This window comes from Manduca sexta, chromosome 15, assembly GCF_014839805.1.
Source record: "Manduca sexta isolate Smith_Timp_Sample1 chromosome 15, JHU_Msex_v1.0, whole genome shotgun sequence".
Taxonomy (NCBI): domain Eukaryota; kingdom Metazoa; phylum Arthropoda; class Insecta; order Lepidoptera; family Sphingidae; genus Manduca; species Manduca sexta.
Genome location: NC_051129.1, coordinates 2,430,645 through 2,452,277, shown reverse-complemented (window position 1 = coordinate 2,452,277; position 21,633 = coordinate 2,430,645). Strand labels below are relative to the sequence as shown.

Sequence of the window (21,633 nt, the reverse complement as noted above, 5' to 3'; positions counted from 1 at the left end):
TTAAAGCTGGTAACAACAATATACTAAAGCTATTATTGGGGACAATTTAATACACACGAATGATACATTGCTATTTTAAAGAACATAGATTTTTAAAATCGATGAGTAATTAATTATATTGCACTATCTCAGCAATTTTTATGACTATATTTTTAAAATAGATCTCTATTTCTGCTGTAAATGTCATGTTCGAAGAATATGTATAGAAAAAAAGTGATTATTTAAGTAATTTAGTAATAGTTGGATGACAGTTGCTGGTGATCAAAGCACCATGTTGAACTGATAATCCGCCCTTTTCTATAACATAAGTAAGTATGCAATCGGACATTATAAGAATTACGAGACGTATACTTTCGGGTTTCTAGACACATTTTTTTTTATTTATTAGAGTTACTATTACACATATAGTACATTTTTAATACAAAGTTATGCAGTATAAAAACGTATGTTAACCTTTTAAAGGTATCTACAACTTAAATTGCAATTAGCAGTAATCAAAATCATAAAATAACCTGCATAAATTGGAATACATTTTTCAACTCGGCCATTATGGCGGCAAAGCATCTGTCAAATCGGTCCATTTCGCGCCAAAAGTGACGTTTCACAAATCTCTGTAACGTCGCCGCGCGGTAATTATGGCGCGCAATAACTGGCCATAAACCAAACGAAGCGCAGTGGTGACGCGGCGGTGCGCTATTTTGGGCCACGCTGCCCCACGACAAATGCTAATGGCCGCCGGGACTCTCCAGTCAGGGATGCGCACGCGATTCTATGTGTCAAATGAACATGGTACTTGAGTGGTTATGCTATTCAATAAACATACTAAAAGGTTATTGTTTATCATTGTTAATACTCGGAATTGTGGAAACTGTGGGTGTAATTGAGGGAAGGATTAAGAATTCTTAGTTCACTGTATTGCATGGTTATTCCTCTCTTTTCTGCATATTATTATGGTAGACTTTACTGCTATTGTTACAGCAATAATTGGCATTAAAGACTGTAACAGGTATGCTGTTGGTATTGAATTTGTTTATAGAATAAGCCTAATACAATTTCACTTTCATTTACACTACGAATCGGTTGTAAATTTATTTGGTTTATTTTTCTAATAACTCATACGGGTATGGATGTGTGTCGTAGAGAAAGACATCTATAATAATATGATATGCATAATTTTTAAATCAAGGTTGACTGCTTTTTATAACCTTAAAATGCAATATATTATAAGAGAACAAATTTGGTCTAAGTATCAAAATACAGAATCACATTTAGTTATTTTTAAGTAGTTTATTCACAAGTAGAGTAAATATTGGTTTTACTATGTTTAATTATTACAGAATCACTTAGATCATGTAGAAACATACTTTGGACCACCAAAGATGTATATGTCTTCATTATGTACAGTTTATAACTTTTGAAAAGAGCCATACCAGAGCTTTTTACCCATTCTTCTCTGGTGAGAACTGCTTTCCAAACTGGTGATAGAGTTAATATTGATGGAATCTAAATAATGTTTAACATTTTAGGGTTTAAAAATAAATCATATCATTTCATATCAAAGTACCCTCAGTCCAGTTTCAGCAACTAACACCGCAATCATTCGTGACGAACTTCATGGCATAACGTCATGGAATTTTTACATAGGGTTCATTGATACACAACTTCAATGCCTAATAGATGGTTTTTCCAAACAGCCAAGGGAAATAAATAATATGACATTTAGAAACGTGTAGGCAACATAACCTCTTTCGTGTGACATTGGTCAGTGACATTCACTATTAAAATATCAAATGAATGCATTATACTGCATAAACATGTTACGTAGGTACTGAGTTTGCGACCGCCACCAATGTCATTGCTTTGGTTTGAAATAGGAAATATTATGCGACAACTACACGCTTGGAACCTGCAAACCTTCGACCTTCTACAGGTGCGCGAGCGTGTCGCTGAAAGTGTTTATTGTTTAATTGAAAAACCGACATTCGACATTGGCAACAAAGCAACTTGCAACTCGGAAGCCAATCTTGTGAGGACTTGTTGAGTGTGTTTCTGGTATTAGCTTTAACTGTTGTACGATGGAAACATCATCATCATTTCAGCCGGGAATCGTCCACTGCTGGACATAGGCCTCCCCCATTGAGCGCCACAGGGACCGGTTCTGGGCGGCCCTCATCCATCGGACTCCGGCGACCCTCACCAGATCGTCGCTCCATCTCGTGGGGGGCCTGCCTACGCTGCATCTCCCGGATACTACGATGTACGATGGAATAGTGAACTGATAATGGTATCAGAAAGTTATTTTAATACGTACACGACAATGTGACCCCACTTCACTTACCGTCAAGTCCGATAGAATGTCGACTGACGAGAGATGATTACCCCTCCGCTGTCAGACACAATTATGTCGGCCTGTTAGAACAATGTACACAGGCTGAGCTTGGAATGCGATATACTTACGTGGGCCACTAAGGCGGGTTTTAACCTGTTATGGTGGTCGGTATCTGGGCGGATATAAAATATATCCTACCACCAGCAAAAGTGACTGCATCTAGAATCCTTAGCTATGATTAAAGAAAATCTCAGCTGTAATGTTTTAAGATCATTCATTCTTTTCTATTTTATAAGTAATAGTATTTATGTTATCTGTTGTTTCATATCTAACCACGTAAGGGGAATTAACGCAAATGGCGACAAAAGCGAAAATCCATTACAAACAAAATTTTTAACAAGAAAAACCTACTTAGGTATAAGGAAAATAATTCCTTCATTACAAGCGTAAACTGGTGCAGTAATAAAAAGTTTTTCGCCACACTATTAAAGATTGATTAAATAGATAAGATGCACGGAGTATGACCGGCAAAAAAGATACACAAAGCAAATTATACAATGGCCGTCCTGAGACGTTTGGTTGGCTTCACGACTTGTGTTAAACGGGTGGATAGAATGTATATCGAGCAGTAAAAATTCCAAATAGCTTTGTCTCTAGGATATTACCCGGCTCAACAATGGTACTAGGAATGTATCACCGAAAACCGAGAAGTGTCGATTGGGATTGCATTTCGTACGCTGAGCTAGTTTATAATTGTTGCTGTAGGTCAAACTAACGTCTTGAAGTGAATAAGATTGCCGTTTTTTGCGGGGAAAAAACGCCTTATCGTTACCACCACTTGGCGGACGGTTATGTTGGTTTCACCAGTCTTACGGTCCAATGTCCACGCTCGGAAGTATAACATCATAGGGAGGTCCTAATCCATGTATACCCACCGGCATACCGACCAAAACCCGCGGTGGCCTTATGAGACAGCCCCGGGACTTCTTGTTGCAAGATTGCCTGGCCGACTCACTGTTACTAATAGGTTTGCTATTTGTACATTTTATAGTTTATAATAAAGAGCTATTGCGTCTTACTAGTCTTATACTTGTAGCAAACAGTGTTTTGAGAGTCTGTGGTGGCGTTCCTGCAAATGTCAGGTTGACGTGTGTTAGCTGTTAAGAGTGATAGCTGACGTTTACAAAAAAAGACCTCCTCCTTCATCTCTCCCAGCCCCTTGATCTCTGGTGTTTCCTTTTAATGTAAATTAGGAGTAAATAAATATCCCACTGCTAGGCACGGGCTACATTTACGACTCAGGATTTCGGCCTTAGTACCTCACGCTGATTTAATCCGAGTGAACATAAAGCATTACTTATAATTCTGACCCTACATTAAATTTTGATTACATTACATGATTTTGTCACCCGCATTGCTCTGGAGGGAAGTGGACAATTAATATTTCCAACTCCTCCCTATCTTTCTATTTGATTAATTTCGTTGCGGGATAATGACATATTAGTTTTCCCTGAGACTCGCCGAGCTTCACTGCTCGGTATCATAAAATGCGTGCCACTGCTGATCCTGGCTTACAGGAGTTGTAGTGGTGGGTGTGAGGGCGGGAAAGTCTCCTACATTAAAGTTCCAGTCCTGGGGCTGTTGTCAGTGTTAATGATTGATGATATATCCCACCAGATTGGTAAAGTGAAGGTAGTGGGCGTAAATTCAACTACAACCTACAATGAATGAGCAGTGTGGGTTGTGTGATATAAACTATTTTTAATTATGATTACGCGAATGTTAGAGATTGAAATAAAACTTTTTTACCGGTGCGGTTTTTTTCATTTAATATTTTTTTCCAGATGCCAGGCCGCTCCGTGACCACAAGTCTGTAATGACTTCAAAATATCGACAAAAAATTATAATATAAACAAAATCACGATAAAATCCGTAAAATAGTTTTATTTCAGTAAACCAATATTCTTGTGAGACAAGCCACAGACTAAAATAAGTTATCTGATGAGGATGTAGCATACAGACCCAGTAAAACATGCGAATAACGTGAGATATTGTATCGATAATTGCTAGAATTACGTCGGCATCCCAATTTAAGGAGCAATAAAAATTATTGAAAAAACTGAATGGCCAAAAACGTACGTATATACGCCATACGTCAAAAATGTGCCAAAAATTCTTTACAATTTAATAATAATAATGTCTGTTAAAACAATGCATTTAATGCAAGTATTACGATGCGAATTAATTTAATTACTTTAAACAATGATTAAATTTTGTCTGAATATCAAATTAAAACGCAAATCCATATTCATATTTTATTGTCTAGTGATTCACAGGGTCGGACGTCTGCGAATGATAATTTAATGATTAACTCAATTCATATTTGGTCAGTGCTCAAGGAAGTTGAATGCTCATGTTTATTTATAACCTTAATGATGCTTTTTGCTGCGAAAAATGCAATCTAATGGTTATCTATGCATCGTCGGGAGTTTATTCAAATCATTTGAAAATCTATGTAGTGGGCGGCGATTGGAACGTACCGTAAGCGGTGGTTTTAAGTATAGTTCACAAACATGTACTTGTATTTAGTTATTTTTACTTGTATTTATTTATTACTATTTAGTTATTTTACTAATCATATTATTGTGGCATAGATCGACTTTAAGTGATATGAGGTTTGTTTATAACTAACTGTACCACCATATTTTTTGCCGTCAATACTGTCTAAAAGTTAAAATTTAGACGTTTCATAGTTTTCGGTCACATTCGCACACTGACTTCTTGAGATTTAAATATTTGCTATTATTTTTTCTATATTTTTTTTATACAAACCTTCTCCTGGCAATATCGAACACATAAAAAAGAGATTTATCCAATTTGGTGCAGACGTTTGGAGGTTATAAGCGTACAAATATTTCATCTTATTTGCTGAGCTATTTACGATTAAAACAGATCAATGATCTGACGTAAGAAGTACCAAATGAATCAAATATTAAAGAACTTTTCTGTTCATAATTATTGGTTTAGATATTATTTGATTCTGACTTTTCAAATTATGCCAATAAATAAATAAAGTTACGGACATTTTAAATTTAGGGTAAAATTCTTAAGGAATGCAAGGCATAAGGTAACACAAATTAGCCAGCTCGGGTTGAAGGTGAGGGGATAATGTATACTGTATGATGTTGGTTTTTCAAAATATGCTAATCGATGGAGTAGTGAGCATGCTCTTATTAATAAATCAATCTTATCTGTAACTAGGATCCCAAGTAGACATTTAATGTATTGAACTATTTCATAATCAAAGCGGCGATAGCCTTAAAACTAAAACTAGGCGATAGCCTAGTTGGTTGTGGAACGGACTGCCGAGACGAATGTCCGCAGATTCAAAACCCAAGCGCACACACCTCTGATTTTTGTAAAAGTATGTGTGTATTCTTTGTGAATTATCGCTTGCTTTAACGAAACCTGCATACCTGAGAAGTTCTCTATAGAAATTTCGTAGGTGTGTGAAGTCTACCAATCCGCACTTGGCCAGCGTTGTGGACTAAGGCCTAATCCCTCTCAGTAGTAGAGGAGGCCCGTGCCCAACAGTGGGACAGTATATAATACAGGACTGATATTATTATATTATAATCAAAGCTTAAGTTCTCATTTAGCTTAATTTCAGCTTAGTTGGCATTCTTTCATAAACAAAACTCAACTGACAAAATATATATCCTGTGACTTAAAATATAACTTGAGATGTTGATATCTGTTTATAGAGAGGATATTAAGATGGTGACTTTAATTTAACAACGTCTTTGCTGATATCGCTCTTAAGAGCGAAACTGAGTTGATATCTATAAGGCCTTTAAATAAAAGTGTAGGTGATTAGAAGATCAATTGATAGGTACAGCTATGTAAAGGAATCGGGTATGTAGAACACAACGGCTTTACATTCCAGTTGGGAGAATACCTGGTCAATGGACCAGTACTTCCACGCGAACGGAGTCGCGGGCAAAAGCCATTATAAAAGAAAGACACGCCGATATAGGTACAAACACTTGATTATGCAGCGTCGCACGTAAGATTTAATTAAGTGCAGTCATTGTGAGAGCACGCTTCGTCAGCCGAGTGTCGCTTGCGGCGCATAATCTTAAAAATAGAACTCTCTTCGGGCTGGTCAAGTGCCGTCTACGGACATTCTTTTGTTTTTATACCCACCGTCTCAATGATGCATTAACTCTGATGAACAGCGCCTTATTTCGTCTCGATCTTGTTTAGGGTTTAATGGTTAGTGCATTATGTTTCGGTTATTAATTAAATGGTGTTTTTTGTTATACTCAGGGATAATGGACTACTGTTCCAGTCGGCATGCGCTGAGCCGCTTTCTTCTGCCTTTATAATTCTATAATGTTACTATGGTTAGAAATAATAGACGTATGTAGATAATTAGGTAATAAATTTTTATTATCCTTTTTTTGTTGTATTCTGCACATGCCTGAAATGCTGGGATGCCATCGTCGCCTTTACCATAAAGATAGTTTGAAGGTATTGTAGACCCACTAAAGCTCACCCCAAGGGTAGCTTTACTAGTATCAACTCTATGTATAGAGATGGCCTATTTCACTAGGTGACCCAATTAACCTATTTGTCGTTAATTATTTCTTATAAAACTATGTTAAAGACAAGAAACATTACCCAATTCGCGTGTAAACATCTCAAATCCCTCCCAGCTTGTAGATGCAAATCTACCCCAATTAAACAATACAGAAAAAATCTCTCAGCCACTTAAGAGAGCAGGGAAGCTCGCGTGCTAACTACACTCATTAAATTAAACGTAAAGGTAATAAATAACTGGGGATCAATGAACTGTGTTTTTTGTTAACGTAATGGCGCACGCGAACGGTAGAGTTTTTGCAATGCATTGCAGTTAATTTTGTTGACATAAGGTGAGTGGATTTGAATGAGCTTGAAAGTAGTTTTGCTATGTGCCGCTAGATGTCGTTATTTTATACTTTCATTAATGTAATATGAATTAAGTTTAGCTAATTTTAAAAAATGGTTTAGTTATTTATTATTTATTATAGTTAAATATAGCTCTTATGTTCATTTTCTGTGATATTATATAAAATTTATATAGAATATACAAAAAAATAGAGAAAATATTGAAAAAAACGTCCACTTATATTGCAGAATATAGTTGTTGGTTTGAAATATTTACCGATGCCAGTGAAAGCCTAAAATATAGCACGCGTAAAAGTACACCGAAAATCTTAGGCGCAGCAGTAATGTGAGGGATGTTTTGAGCCGTCTAATTGGCTCAAAACTTTATTTTGAATGTAGAACACAACAGACTGCCTCAGTGGAGTAGTTGTTTTACGGGTCGACCGCAGTGAGGTCTCGGGTTCTTCAGATCGGGCAAAGTATAGGGTTTTCTTACTTAGTATCATGGCGGAGTCTGGAATTTGAGCCTGATATGGCGATCGCCCCTATCACATCATGGGACGGAATACGAATGGCGAAAATGAGGAGTTAAAGGCGTGAGTATGTTTTTAAAACACGGTTTCAATATGAGTTCTATAAATCCCCTGCGGAATAAGAGCGGAGAGGAGATAAATCTGACTATAATATTCTCAACTTATTAAAAACTGATTAGTAATGTAATTTACTTACTTATTTAATGGCACACCAACAGTTAAGAGACTAAATGTTCAATTCAAATTACTTATGGACGAGTCTAGTCACTATATACAGATGTGTAACAGCATTTATTTAATAAGTATAGTAATTTAATTGAAAAAAATAGTTATTACGTTATTAATTTCATAACAATATTTCATAAATTTTTGCATCAACTAACCGAATATTTCAAGAAAATTAACTTCCAAGGTTTGTCAGTAAAACACTGTAACTTTATAATAGGCTTGAAACCACAACCTTCAAATTAAAATTAATATTAATTATGACCGATAATCAATTTATATTGTTGTGCTATTACAACATTTTAACGACAACAATTAACTCTGAACCAATTAACAAAGTAATTCTGAACCTGGCAACACCTCTCATTAAATCTTAGCATTTTAAACAGCCAGCATTTATGGAAAAAGCTCTTTCCTTTCATATTCGAAGCTGCAAAGGACCTTAGTGCAAACAAAATAAACCTAAACTCGAAAAGAATAGAGGTCGCCTTGAGAGCAACTTTGCATTCATTGCCGCCGACTGAAAATAAACCTTAGCTCCTTCAAGATAAGGTTCAGTTAATGAGACGTCGTTAGCCGAAATTCTAAGCAGTGTGAATGACCTCTGAAAACTGAAATGTTTCACAAGTTTGACATACTATGGCTTCCTGTGAGTCTGTGGACACTTCTTAGAGAGCTTATTCAGGCTGTTTGCATTGGGAGATTGACATGTATTTTTTTAAATGTAATTGTTGGTGGGTAGCTTTGAAGGACCATTTATAGATACTTTTAGTTATATTTATAAAGTACATATATTGTTAGGGTTGGTTATAATTATTAAGATACGGCGTGTTTCAGGTTAGCTGAAACCTCGTTCACATGTGAGATGATAAGTTGAACGCGCGTACTTTGAATTTTGATCTGGGTGTTCATATCCTGACGCGCGCAAAACGCGTGTATTTCTAAATGTGTGATTTGCAAACACGCCTCTAACATTCGTCATCTAAACGGAATTGAACAGGCCGGGGACTGTCTACCCACCATAATCAGAGGGGGGAAGACGCTGTAAGTATCCCAGCGGTGGGACATGAAAAAAAACTAGCGTACAAAATCAGTTATTTGAAATAGTACCGGAAATTACTTATCTTATTCTAATTGTATACCATTGTAAGACCGTACGAACATCCGCAAATGTTGCCAATTATTGCGAACCAGGACAGCAAATTAACAATTGATTGATGTATGTGGTTAATATAATTGCTTGATTTTGAATAACGGGGGCAAATATTTTGAACACAAAAGTCGCGTTGATAGTGGAGGTCCTTATACTAGTGTCACAGCGCTGCATGTTAATGAGCGATAATTTTTCCTAAGAAGATAGTTTATTATACTAGCTTTATTTATACGCGTGAATGAGTTTTTTTAAGATAAAAGTAATAATTAAATTCTTTTCAGAATGAAGCAAAGGGGTACTTTTCGAGACTAGGGTAAACTAAAAAAAGTCAATATAAAAAGAAATAGTATGAAACAACAACAGAAATACACACACGTACTCCTGTATCCCAGAAGGGGCAGGTAGAGGAGCAACCAGTAAATCTCCTTTCATCTGTGTGTTCCATCCTATGATGTGATGGTCGAGAAGCCTATCATCACATCAGACTAAAATTTTAGACTCCGAACTAATATAGAGAAGAAAATCCAATATCTTTTTACCCGACCCGGGACTTGAACCTGGGATCTTAGAGCAGTGTCGTACCTCACTACAACAGAAACGTTGTCAAGAAAACTCCAATAAAGATTTTTTTTTATTTATTTACATATCAACACAGCCATTGCAGGTTACACTTCATTCGGCTGGCGGAATTATAATAACATAACTTACAACTATATTCTATAACTATTTATAAAAATAAATTATCTAATAAAAATATAATGACAGCTAAGCATAACAAATTACATGCAACAAAATATTTGTGAGCTCACTCCATTAAAAGACTACATCTAAAAATCACTCAATTCAAATCAACCAATTTTCACTACAAGATCTATTCCACCCCATCATTACCATCACAACCAATGCAACATCTAATCAGCACAATGTCAACCCAGCGATGCGCAACTTTCACCGCGATGCGAGCGTTCGACAAGTTTGCCACTCATTAACTATTTACACTTGTTCAAGGTTAGCAAGTGGCCTTATTGTTCCAACTTTATGAGTTAAGGGAGTCTGTATTTAGGCTACATTTTATCTTGGAATGCTTGTTTCAGTCGGTCTAGTAATCTTCATTGCTAGCTTAGCTTTTTGATGTATACATATTGAGTTATAGAAATGTGGACTATTGTGAGTGATTGTATTATTTAGGTAAGATTTAGTCTCTAAATAAGTATCGTTCAACGTCCCCAAAAACCCAGGAATGTATTTAAATGGGATTTATTAGTGAGGACATTTATTTCCAGAAATTTGAAACCTTAAGTACATTGGTAAGTAATACATCTCAATTCAGTTATTTATCGCTTTTATACAACACCGTCTATTGATATATTTATGACAATATATATTTGTAATTTAAATTAATACGTGATTAGACCGGTGTTGATCAAATCATTAGTTGGGTTAGTAACGAGAATAAAAAAGATTCCGCGGATGACATTGTATCCATGAATCGTCATTTGCCAATATGACAACGCAATAATATAATTAAATTAAACTAAAAGCCACTCGAAGCGACATAAAGACGCAAAATGATGGACAAATTAAGATAAATGTATCACGAATTGACGGCCACTAAGTAACACGATATATCAGGGCTGGACTCTATCGCCGGAACCTAATCCGCGCCTGACACGCGGCTGTCAACTTGACAGTTTGACAGCCGCGCGACGTCACCAACTGTCGCTGTACAATTCTTTGGATATTTGTAATCTGATTTTCGTAATGAGTCAATAACTTTACAGATAGAAGTGTTCGATATTAATTATATTTCAAATATATTGACAATTATGGCCTTGTTGATTGAACGTCGAAGGGTTTATGAAAATGATTGGGTAAAGTAACTCCTTGATTATATCACTAATATTATTGTTATTACTACTATACTGATGTTAAAATTGAAGCTTTTGTTTTAACGTGCCAATTATGACACGATTCTGCTTGAATAAAATAAAATACTTACTAATAGTTATATTATTTCTGAGTGCTACAGGCTATTAAATTTATCCCATGAGCGTGCCTATAGATCGATGGAACTATATACTTAGTCTGGCCATAAATACTGTTACACTTAATTATAAAAAAATATTACATTTGAATTTCGAATCTGTCATTTTTATACGATTGTTCATTGTGTTTTCTCATTTTGGCGCCAATACATTGTAAAATATTTTGCGATATTAAAATGGTGTGGGGTGATAAAGAGAACCGAATCGCTGTGATAGCATTACACAAAGTAGGTATGGAGCCAAATGCAATTTTTAAAACTCTCCATACACTTGGTATTAGTAAAATGTTTGTGTACCGGGCTATTAATAGGTACAATGAGACCTCCTCTGTTTGTGACAGAAAAGATCTGGCCGTCCACGTAGTGTTCGTACGAAAAAGGTGGTCAAAGCAGTAAGGGAAAGAATTCGAAGAAATCCTGTCCGAAAGCAAAAGATTTTATCTCGGGAAATGAAGATAGCACCTAGAACCATGTCGCGTATTTTAAGATGCACTTAGAGAACCATGCCTTAATGACTTAACTTGGCCATTTCTTAACTGATAATTTAAAGAAGAATAGGGTGGTAAAATCGAAACAACTACTGAAGCGGTACGCAAAGGGAGGTCACAGAAAAATTTTGTTTACGGATGAGAAAATTTTTACAATTGAGCAACATTTTAACAAACAAAATGACCGTATTTATGCTCAAAGCTCTAAGGAAGCTTCCCAATTAGTCGACAGAGTGCAACGTGGACATTATCCGACTTCAGTGATGGTTTGGTGGGGTGTTAGCTATGAAGGAGTGACTGAGCCATATTTTTGTGAAAAAGGTATCAAAACATCGGCACAAGTGTATCAAGATACCATTCTTGAGAAGGTAGTTAAGCCCCTTAACATCACCATGTTCAATAACCAAGTATGGTCCTTCCAGCAAGACTCGGCGCCGGGTCATAAAGCTCGGTCCACGCAGTCTTGGTTGGAATCGAACGTTTCGGACTTCATCAGAGCTGAAGACTGGCCGTCGTCTAGTCCCGATCTTAATCCGCTGGATTATGATTTGTGGTCAGTTTTAGAGAGTACAGCTTGCTCTAAACGCCATGATAATTTGGAGTCCCTAAAACAATCTATACGATTGGCAGTGAAGAATTTTCCCATGGAAAGAGTGCGTGCTTCTATTGATAACTGGCCTCATCGTTTAAAGGACTGTATTGCAGCCAATGGAGACCACTTCGAATAAGCTTTTTATATTTTTAATTGTTTTATATTTATGTATTAAACTGACACACTGTAAAAGTAATAAATGTTATTTGCAGTTAACAATTTTCTTTTTTCTTTATTACAATATTTATGGCAAGACTAGGTATATATGTGTGTAGGTATAAGAAATGAAGTGAATATTTTAACCGTCGGGGAAACCCCTTTTTATAATCGTTTGCTTTAAGACGCTAAATCTTTGGAATGCACAGGGCTCTACTCTCGGCTTACAACGTGGGGCGTGACCCCATCAACAGATAGTAACTTCATTTGAACAAGATTAAGGTAATTGTTGTTTTTCCATCAAGAATGATTCAATTAATTTTAAAATGAAATTAATTTAGATTTACGATACAGTGACAATACTTTGAATTTTATATGATATATGGCATTATAAATTAAGATATTGATTTAAGAGATCCGACAGTATGCAAATCATCACAAATTTATTACCAAATATGAAGAAAAATTAGGCTGTCTAGCATAAATATTATGACCAGTGCGACAACGTATTCTGCTGGTGGATCTTTAACTGGAATCACATAAGTGGTGTTGGGTAAACACTACCGTACGTAATGGAGATATTTTTTTGCATAATTATTGAGTTACTTAAGAGAATCCCCATACTATGACCTTTGTGAGGTCCAGAGTTCAATATCGGGCCATATCTCTGATCATGATATCACGCGTAAATACATTAAAATGGTCATATTTGCGGCTCGTGGCTTATTACTCGAACTGTCGGACGGCGTAATGCCATTAAAACGAACGCCATTTTTCAATTATGCCAAATGTGTACGCCGTATAAATCATTATGTACGTATGTGGACAGGGGCGGACTGTAGGTGTGGGGTTGGGGGCTGGGGTGGACAGGGGGGTCGTAGGAAAATTTGTAAAGTTGGGGATATATAAATATGCATGCCCATTAATTTACAACCTAATTAGCTATATTAATATGCGATATATTGGAAGGAGATTTTATGATAATATAACTCTATATGGTCAACTTGAAATAATTTGATTGTCAGCTAGCATTAAGTAACTGCTCATATTTCAAATGTGCTTAAAATGACGTTTTTATGAACGACCCCCGGTTCCTAAATTTGAAGTATACTTTTTCAATAAGAATATTGACAATTAGGCATAATGTTGTATTGAGCATGTAAGTATCACTCATACTTTCATAGTGCCGTCAACATAATATAAAGACTATTTCTAGGAAGACGACAAGAACTCTAGAAAATCATAAATACTTAAATACCCGGACCATACCTTAATGTGTACCACAATCAATAACAAGTAGCCTGAATTACACCATACCAGACGCATCCAATATCCACCCATTTTTTCAGCCCCCACTACCCCCCCTGCAGTCCATCCCAGGTCATCGGCGTTATATACAGGGGGAAGGGGAGCGCGTACATAAACACAGCATGTTTAATTTGTAAACGGATGTGGAATCGAAATATATAGGATGTAGCTTATCCAATATCATTCGGAACGGGGATGCAGAGCGACGGAAAAAGACAAAAAACTGCAACGTTGAAAAGATTTTATGCGTTCGGATATTTTTATGAGCGGCCGCTGAGGGATAGGCTTTATTTTATTGTATTGCTTTTTTCTGTTCAATAAATGCAGTCTGGGTTTAATGTTAAAACTGTCTTACGTGTTCGTGTAACATTTTGTGCGGGTTTTCAGCGCAAAGGGGTAACATTGGTATTCTTTTAAACTGCAGTGATGCCGACTAAATCAATAAACTACTGAATATTTGTAATGGAAATTATTTTTCATTGTGGTGGTACGTTTTCCTCGGTGGTTTAGTAGGATAACGGTATGACTACTGTGCTGAGGTCTTGGATTCGATCTCCAGTTCGGGTAAAGTAATATTGTTTTTTTACTTAATATCAGTCCAAAATCTGGGATTTGTTGTTCACCCCCCTATCTTATCATGGGACGGAAATTGGGTATGCCAGTTGCGCCTTTGCCTACACCTTCAATGATAAAAGAGGCGTGTGTGAGTCTCTCGTATATGAGAATCTGCCTATGGTACACAAGTTTCGTCTATTTTGATGCCTAGCAGTGCTGTCTGAATACTATTCTGTTTCACTAAGACACACTATTTAAGCTATCGATATATATGTACTACGTACTAGATTTGGCGTTCCGAACACTCACTGTGTCCAACTGAAGTGTTGTACAATCCGGTATTGGTTGCCATTTTACTTTACTCTATTTAAAGCGTTTAAAGTTTGGTTAGACTACGATTTATGTTTTAGCGCTACATGGGACTTTAGTTCTAACTTCATCTTTTGAACAAATAGTATATATAGACGTTCGTGTCTACAGATTATACGTAGATGATTTAAGTATTATGAGACAAATCATCTTATCCTTTAAAACCTTATTAGGTTACGAGCGATGTGTAGTGCCACTCTGGACTTTGTTATTCAAAAGTTACGATGATGTTCCTTCTCTTTATGGCGTGAGATTCAAATGAACAATAGCGAAACCTCTTAGCTAGTAGATGATTACTAATAAAAGGAAGAATCCTGGTAGTATTGCAGAACGGTAGTTGATTAGTTTGAAACTTTTTTTCTATGTAAAAGTTAGATATTACGATGATGACACGTAACTTGGAGATCTGAAATACAGTTCTCTATAGGCTGGGGTGGGGGCGTGCACTTCCCACACAGTAGAATAAGGTTAGGAGGTGATAAAACTAATTTTCAAACATCTCACAATTATATTTAAGGTAGCAAACGCGTATTAATTAGTTTTCTTTTGTGTTGTATAATTTATTTTAGATTTCATGGTTTTATTCAGATTTATAAGTGAGTAGAGAATGTTTTAGACAGATCCAAAAGACTAAAATAAAATTGAATACTTCGATGGTTTCCTGATTTATACCAGCTCGGGTTACTTTACAAAGATAGTACTCGAAATAAGCCTTATCGGAATAAACTAGACCTGTAGTATTTGTTAGCACGTGAGTAATTTTTTAAAGCGATGTATAATGATGTTGCTAAACTACAAGTTGGGAAGATCTGTTTTATAAGAGAGAGGTTGGTGTTGAGAAATTCAGTTTAGTTAAAGAAATAACTAAAGTTATCGAATATTTGAAACCATTAAAGGTAAATTTCCAAATATACCTCCATTTTGCGTTTTCAATACTCTCCAAACGGTTTGAATAAATAACAAAAAACCGTTTCGAATCCCACTTATACATTTTTTTAAACTCTCGTTCAAAAACTTAGCAAAGGAAATGCCTTGCACTTCAATAACGTATCCGAACACGATTTTTATGAATACCATTCGGATTCTATTTTTGAATTGTTTTTTCTTAAACAAACCCCGCCGTTCGAAATTCAAATCGCAGTCCGCTGTAGGTGGCCAGTGCCGCGCACGTTAATACCATCGATCATTACTCTCGCTGCAATCCGCCAATCGTGAAAAATAAAAACACTGGCAACCCCACCTGCACCGCCCCCCCTGTCGCCCACCTCACACCCCCTCCCTCGTCTGCGTCATGGGGATGTGGATTTTTCGAGCGTCACTCTCGATTAGTATGACTTTTCGGTTATGTATGTGCAATTAGGAATATGGTTTGGTATTTTTATTGATTTGTTTAGGGTGTGCGCGGTGCTCTGGAGTGGAGAGGCTGCGGTATTCATGCTGGGAAAACATGCTTAGGTTTATATGAATGTTTTGGCTCGCCGTGCTTACGTCTAGGTTGTTTTGTTTAGAAATATGAAGAGATGTTTAATAGGTTTTAGGTGCATATAGATGGTTTAAAATGGTACTTGAAAAGATTATTATGATACTATCGAACAGATAAAAATACTTTAGGCTTTTTCACGCCTATCAGGAATAGTACAAACAAGAACACAAATACGTTTAATGTCTGTTATGGTTATTATACTATTCAAGAGATAAATACAACATTATTCAAAGTGCTTTTGATAATTATCATCTTTTCGGCCGACATTGTATTTCGATACATAATTGAACAAAAATATAAGTACCGATCGCATCTTTATTGACAATCTACTGTATATCACACACACATTCATTCGCTCACTCACTCATTCACTCACGTGTAAACATAGGCACGTTTGCGGGCTCGCGCTGTGGGCGCTTGCAGCCTCGAGCTCGAGCTGACTCCGATCGCGTGCAAAGCTCCATGCAAAAATATGCAATAATCCGACATAACTTGACCTCCCCCACCCTCCGCGTTACACACTTCAAAAGAACGAACAAAAGAGTCGCGGATCTTCCTCGGAGCTCTTTTTATAGTGGTCTGCAGGGGTAGTTAGATAACACGGCCCCTCTCATGTATCACGTACCTATTGGTTTTTAAATTTCGAACGTTTTGAATTTGATTTGCCTACGTTTTATTTTTTATTTACATTTTTTATGGCCAGTAATTTAAGTAAGGAAAAGCTTGCGGACTGCGGTCGAAATGAATGGAAGGAAATTAAAAAACCTCTAATGACGTCCACATATAATTTTATTCCGCGGCTCGGATGAAAAGTGTTAGTAAGATTCGCTTTTAGTTTTTAAACAGGGCTCTTTCAAAGCGTCTTTTTACTTGAGATATTCAGCGAAGTAGAGTTTAACGAAGCCATAATTATATTTCAGAAAGAATTTCTTTTTTCGTTAATGAAATACCTTTCATTTAAGTTTGATGAAAGGATTTAGATTTTTGTGCCTCTTCAGTTTCTTACATAACATGTGTAATTGCGTTTCATGTATGGGAAATCTCGTACACATTCATCATAAATAAGTCATCATTCTACTAATACAAATACCTGAATACAAATTCAAACATCAAAGAAATCCTACCAAATTAGCAACATCGCTCGGTTGACAACACAGAAACTTTCAAAGCGTACGAGACGAGCAACTTGCACACGCGCCGAAAGGAAAAGAAAAAGGTAGAGCAGAAACTGTGTTATGAGGTAAGAAGCAGGCCACGGGCACGGGAGCAATAAAACGATGCGTAGGTCGCCGCCGACGTCCACTTTTTGCGAGACACTTTTTGTTTTAGCGTGAGAGGGAGAGAAGGAAATTTTCTTCGTTATTTTATTTTCGAATGGCACGACCTGGCCAGTTTGTGGGTTAAGTGGCGCCCTCTGCGGTTTCGGTTTGTCGAGATTTAGAATTAAAAATAAAATGTTAGATGGGGATGATGTTAAGAATGTTATTTTAAACGTTCTAAAAATATAATTATGAAGGCCGGCAAAATTGTAACGACTGGTAAAGGGTAATCTCTCGTCAGTCGACCTTTCGCCATTTACCATCAATGCGTGCCTACTTACCCTATTGTTTTGACGGCGATCTGAAGTAATGCTTAGTACACCAGCCCTTTCTAATGTATTAACGAATACTTTCGCAGGGTTTTAGTTGGTACTTACCAGTAGACGATTTGCTTGTTTAGCGAATACAAAAACTTGATACATCCGACTGCAGTTACGAAATGATAGACAGACTTAGTATTATTACTTATATTCGGTCACAAATTGATAGTTCAACGACTTATGTCTGTATCATATTACTAATCAAAGTTCAATGATTTATGTATTTGAAATGTCTGGTGAGTAACCGCCTGTGAAATAGAAGTCTTGGGTTCGACCCCGCGTTGATACATATGTAGTAAGTTTGGATATTTTGGGATGGAAAATGTAATAAATTCAGATACGACGAAACTTTCTCAATCTAGGAGAAGGGATTCAAATATAGAGATGCACGGACTACGATTACTTTGCCTCTATGTTTACGAATAAAGTTATTTAAAAAATATTAAATTACTTATCAATAGTCAAAGATTAGTGAGAAAAAGTATAGGTTTTTTTTTTAAATATTACAATAGACCAAATTTTTTTGCTAAACGTTGTTTGCATTGAACTCTCCAGAAAAGTGAGTAATCAAATTAAATTCATATGCAATTTAGGTTTTATAATTTTCAGGACAGTGTAATTTTTTAACCATCTATACGACTTTTAAAGAGGAAAAATTGTGTTAATCTCTTGAACAACTGAGCCGATTTTCAAAATTATTTCACTAATAGAAAGCTACGTTACTCCTGTTGTTTTTATCCTGGAACATATTTATCCCGGAAAAACTTTTTCACGAGGGCGGATTCGGGGGAATAGCTATTATTAACAAAACTTATTTAGTAATTCTTGAAGCAGTCAATAGTCAAATTTGAGAATCGGTATTATTTATAAAATCTATTTAGGATTTTTTGTCAGAAGAACTCAATAGTTATATTTACAACATTTATTTATTACAGTAAAAGAAAAATGTTTATAAAAAATGAGCGATTTCTGAGGTAACAAACATACAAAAAAAAACCACGTCGAATTGATAACCTCCTCCTTTTTTGAAGTCGGTTAAAAAGTCAAGTCAGCTCAATAGAGCTCGCAGTATATTTAGTTCTCAAGGTTGTCTACAAATGTCTGCGACTTCGTTATTTGCTTTATAGCGAGAAAAAGTAGGAAATTAAGAATATTTTGCTAAATATGGTACATAAATTTTCAGTAGAAAAATAGCATTGATTTCTGATATTTTTTATGAGGCTTTTACTTTATTATTTTCTTTGCCTATTCTTAAATATAAGAAGTATTATAAATTATTTACGGAGTTTATTCTAGTGGATATATTTTTATTCTCTTCGTTTTGCGACAGGGGCCAAACAAACACTAAATTATCTTCTTCACATGAGAGGTTCAAAGCTCTGTCATGCAAACTTATAAATTTAATTTATTTAAAATTTTACATATTGAGGATAGTATAGGTTCATATGAGTATTAGCCCACTAGCTCACTGTTGGGAATGAACCTTCCCTACTACAGAGGTTTTGGCCTTACTCTACCACGCTGCCCTAGTGCTGGCAGTATTTTATAGATACCTTTAAAATCCTCAATATTATGTGAAATTCTTCATACTATGTAGGTTTCTTTATATTTTTCTTCACTGTTAAGCGAGTCATAACAAAGAACAGGATAGGATAATATAACCATTATGATGTAGAATGAAAGTTAAGTTTTATTATAATGCAAAATAACATTCACTGTACATATCTGATACAGTAATCACAGACGATAGTCCAGTAACTGTATCAAGTGAAATTGCATCACATAATGGAAAGAAATATTTTGGCGGCAGCCGTCTGCGGTCAGTCGCTAATGCGCAACTGTGTTTTGTGAAATATATACTTGCTGTTATATGAGGAAACTTCCGTATGATTAGATTAAGACATATAATTTAATGATTAATTTCAAATTTTCTAGATAGGTAAGAAGTTAGATGTATTAAAAAAAAATGGGAGACAATCAGTCTTACTTATAAACTTGTTTTAGCCTTAAGAGGTGGTTAAGAATTGCTTAAATAGTTGTCAAAAACATCACCGGTTTCCTAGTTTGAACTTTATTAAGAGGCAAGATGGCAGGTTTTGACTTACAGCTGATCGAGTAAATTTGCGTTTTAACTTAGCATAGCTTTGCGATTTTTTATAAATAAGACTGATTATGTGTAAAAACAATCTTGGTGTTAGAATCAATCTTACAAACCGATAAATAAAATATTTGGTGTTAAATTGTAATTGTAAGCTCATTAGGCGTTGCATGTAGAGTGGGTGGATCATAGACTAATATTATCTGTGATTGAACTCTTGTTAATTATTGAGAGCAAATAATTTTCACCTCACCAGACGTCGGATGTAGTCGAATTAATTGGTCATAGACTGATGTCTGTGATTTTATTCGTGATAGTTTTACTATTACTAAAATGCAATTTGAAGTCTTATTATTATCGCTATTTCTTATAATAAATCCTCCTAAAGTTATTATGCGTAAATTTGAAAAGAATTACTTCACTCTTTAAATGTCGGCTCGTGCTGTCCTGTTCCTGCTCATTCTTATAATATTTACCATAAATAAAGTGAGTAATAATAATAAGTAAGTAGCAGCTTCATAGCGCCATACGTCCTAAGTGCTTTGTAGAAATCGAGAACTGGCCGCACGTTCGCTCTATCTCTCTCACATGTAAACTTTTTTAATATTCACTTGATAGATCCATGGGAACAGTTAACGTCTATACTATCAATCCTCCCTCTTCTCACTTATTAATAAAGCAGGGTTTGCAAAATGATTTCTTATATTTACGCGAATGTTACATTAAAATTAAACTATTTTTCGAATTTTATCATGGTTAAAACCACGATAAAATTTAGTTTTCTCCCGACGTTTCGAAGACTGCAGCATTCGTGGACACCGGGGGACTGAGGTGTCTAATAAAGGGTCTTATTTCAAAGCAGGGTTGTCCAAAACAATCGATTTAAGACATTAAAAGTGGCCCAAACCAGTTACCTTATGATTAACAGAGCGCTAATTGAGTCAGGTGAAAGGTGTGGAGAAAGGCGTTCTTGCACTTTTTTACTCTGTGCAATAAATAGATGGTTTTGGATAGTGTACGGCGTGAAAAATTGGGCTTCTTTTGTAGGGTTTACAGATTATCTTATAGAAAGTATGTTTAAGTAAACAATAACTATTGAACTGGTTTGGATGAAAATTGCTGGAATCCGGATAGCGACCACCGCGCCTTAGGTCTACCCGCCTAGTTGTCCATGTGTGAATGGCGTTCTGGGATCAGTTTGTGTATATCAGGTTTCAGATAGGCCGGCATAATATTGTCGACTGGTGAGGAACCATCTCAAGTCAGTCTATACCCTAGTATATATAGAAGGGTGTGTATATAGAAGAGTTCAGCTTCTCCACTTACTATCACGTGCCATAGGGTTTACTTTGCTGTGTCTTTATAAAAAAATGGCACACAAAAGACGATGATCAACATAGGGTCAGGTTATTATTATCCCGGAAAAGCGCAGTGAGACATTTTGTCCAAGGGAGATTTTTGGCGCGGGCGGAGCTGCAACTAACGACCAACACCAGATATAAATTATAGTTATTATTTGAAGCCACAATACAGCAAAAAAGATCCAATATTATAGGTCTTTGCGATTATCTGGTTTATATTTAGATATTTTTCCGTCAACGAGTCGGTTTAATACGGTTGACATGTTATGAAATCTTAGTACTCTCAACAGGATTTCCCGGGGCCGTCATGTATGCGGCGAAGAAAGCCATCGCGGGTTTAGCTTGGTATGCTGGTGTAGGGTTTACAGGGG

At 36.0% G+C, this 21,633-nt stretch overlaps 1 protein-coding gene and 1 long non-coding RNA gene across 3 annotated transcripts in view; one reads left to right on the top strand and one right to left on the bottom strand.

Annotated features, from left to right (window-relative positions):
- The window catches only part of LOC115445145 (zinc finger protein 774), a 72,411-nt gene that overhangs the window by 20,518 nt on the left and 30,260 nt on the right, over positions 1 to 21,633 (bottom strand). The gene's annotated exons all lie outside the window — the stretch shown is intronic.
- Positions 2,196 to 4,258, top strand: LOC115445146. The gene is made up of 2 exons (XR_005112384.1): positions 2,196 to 2,284; positions 4,174 to 4,258. It is a non-coding gene; the product is annotated as an uncharacterized LOC115445146 (long non-coding RNA).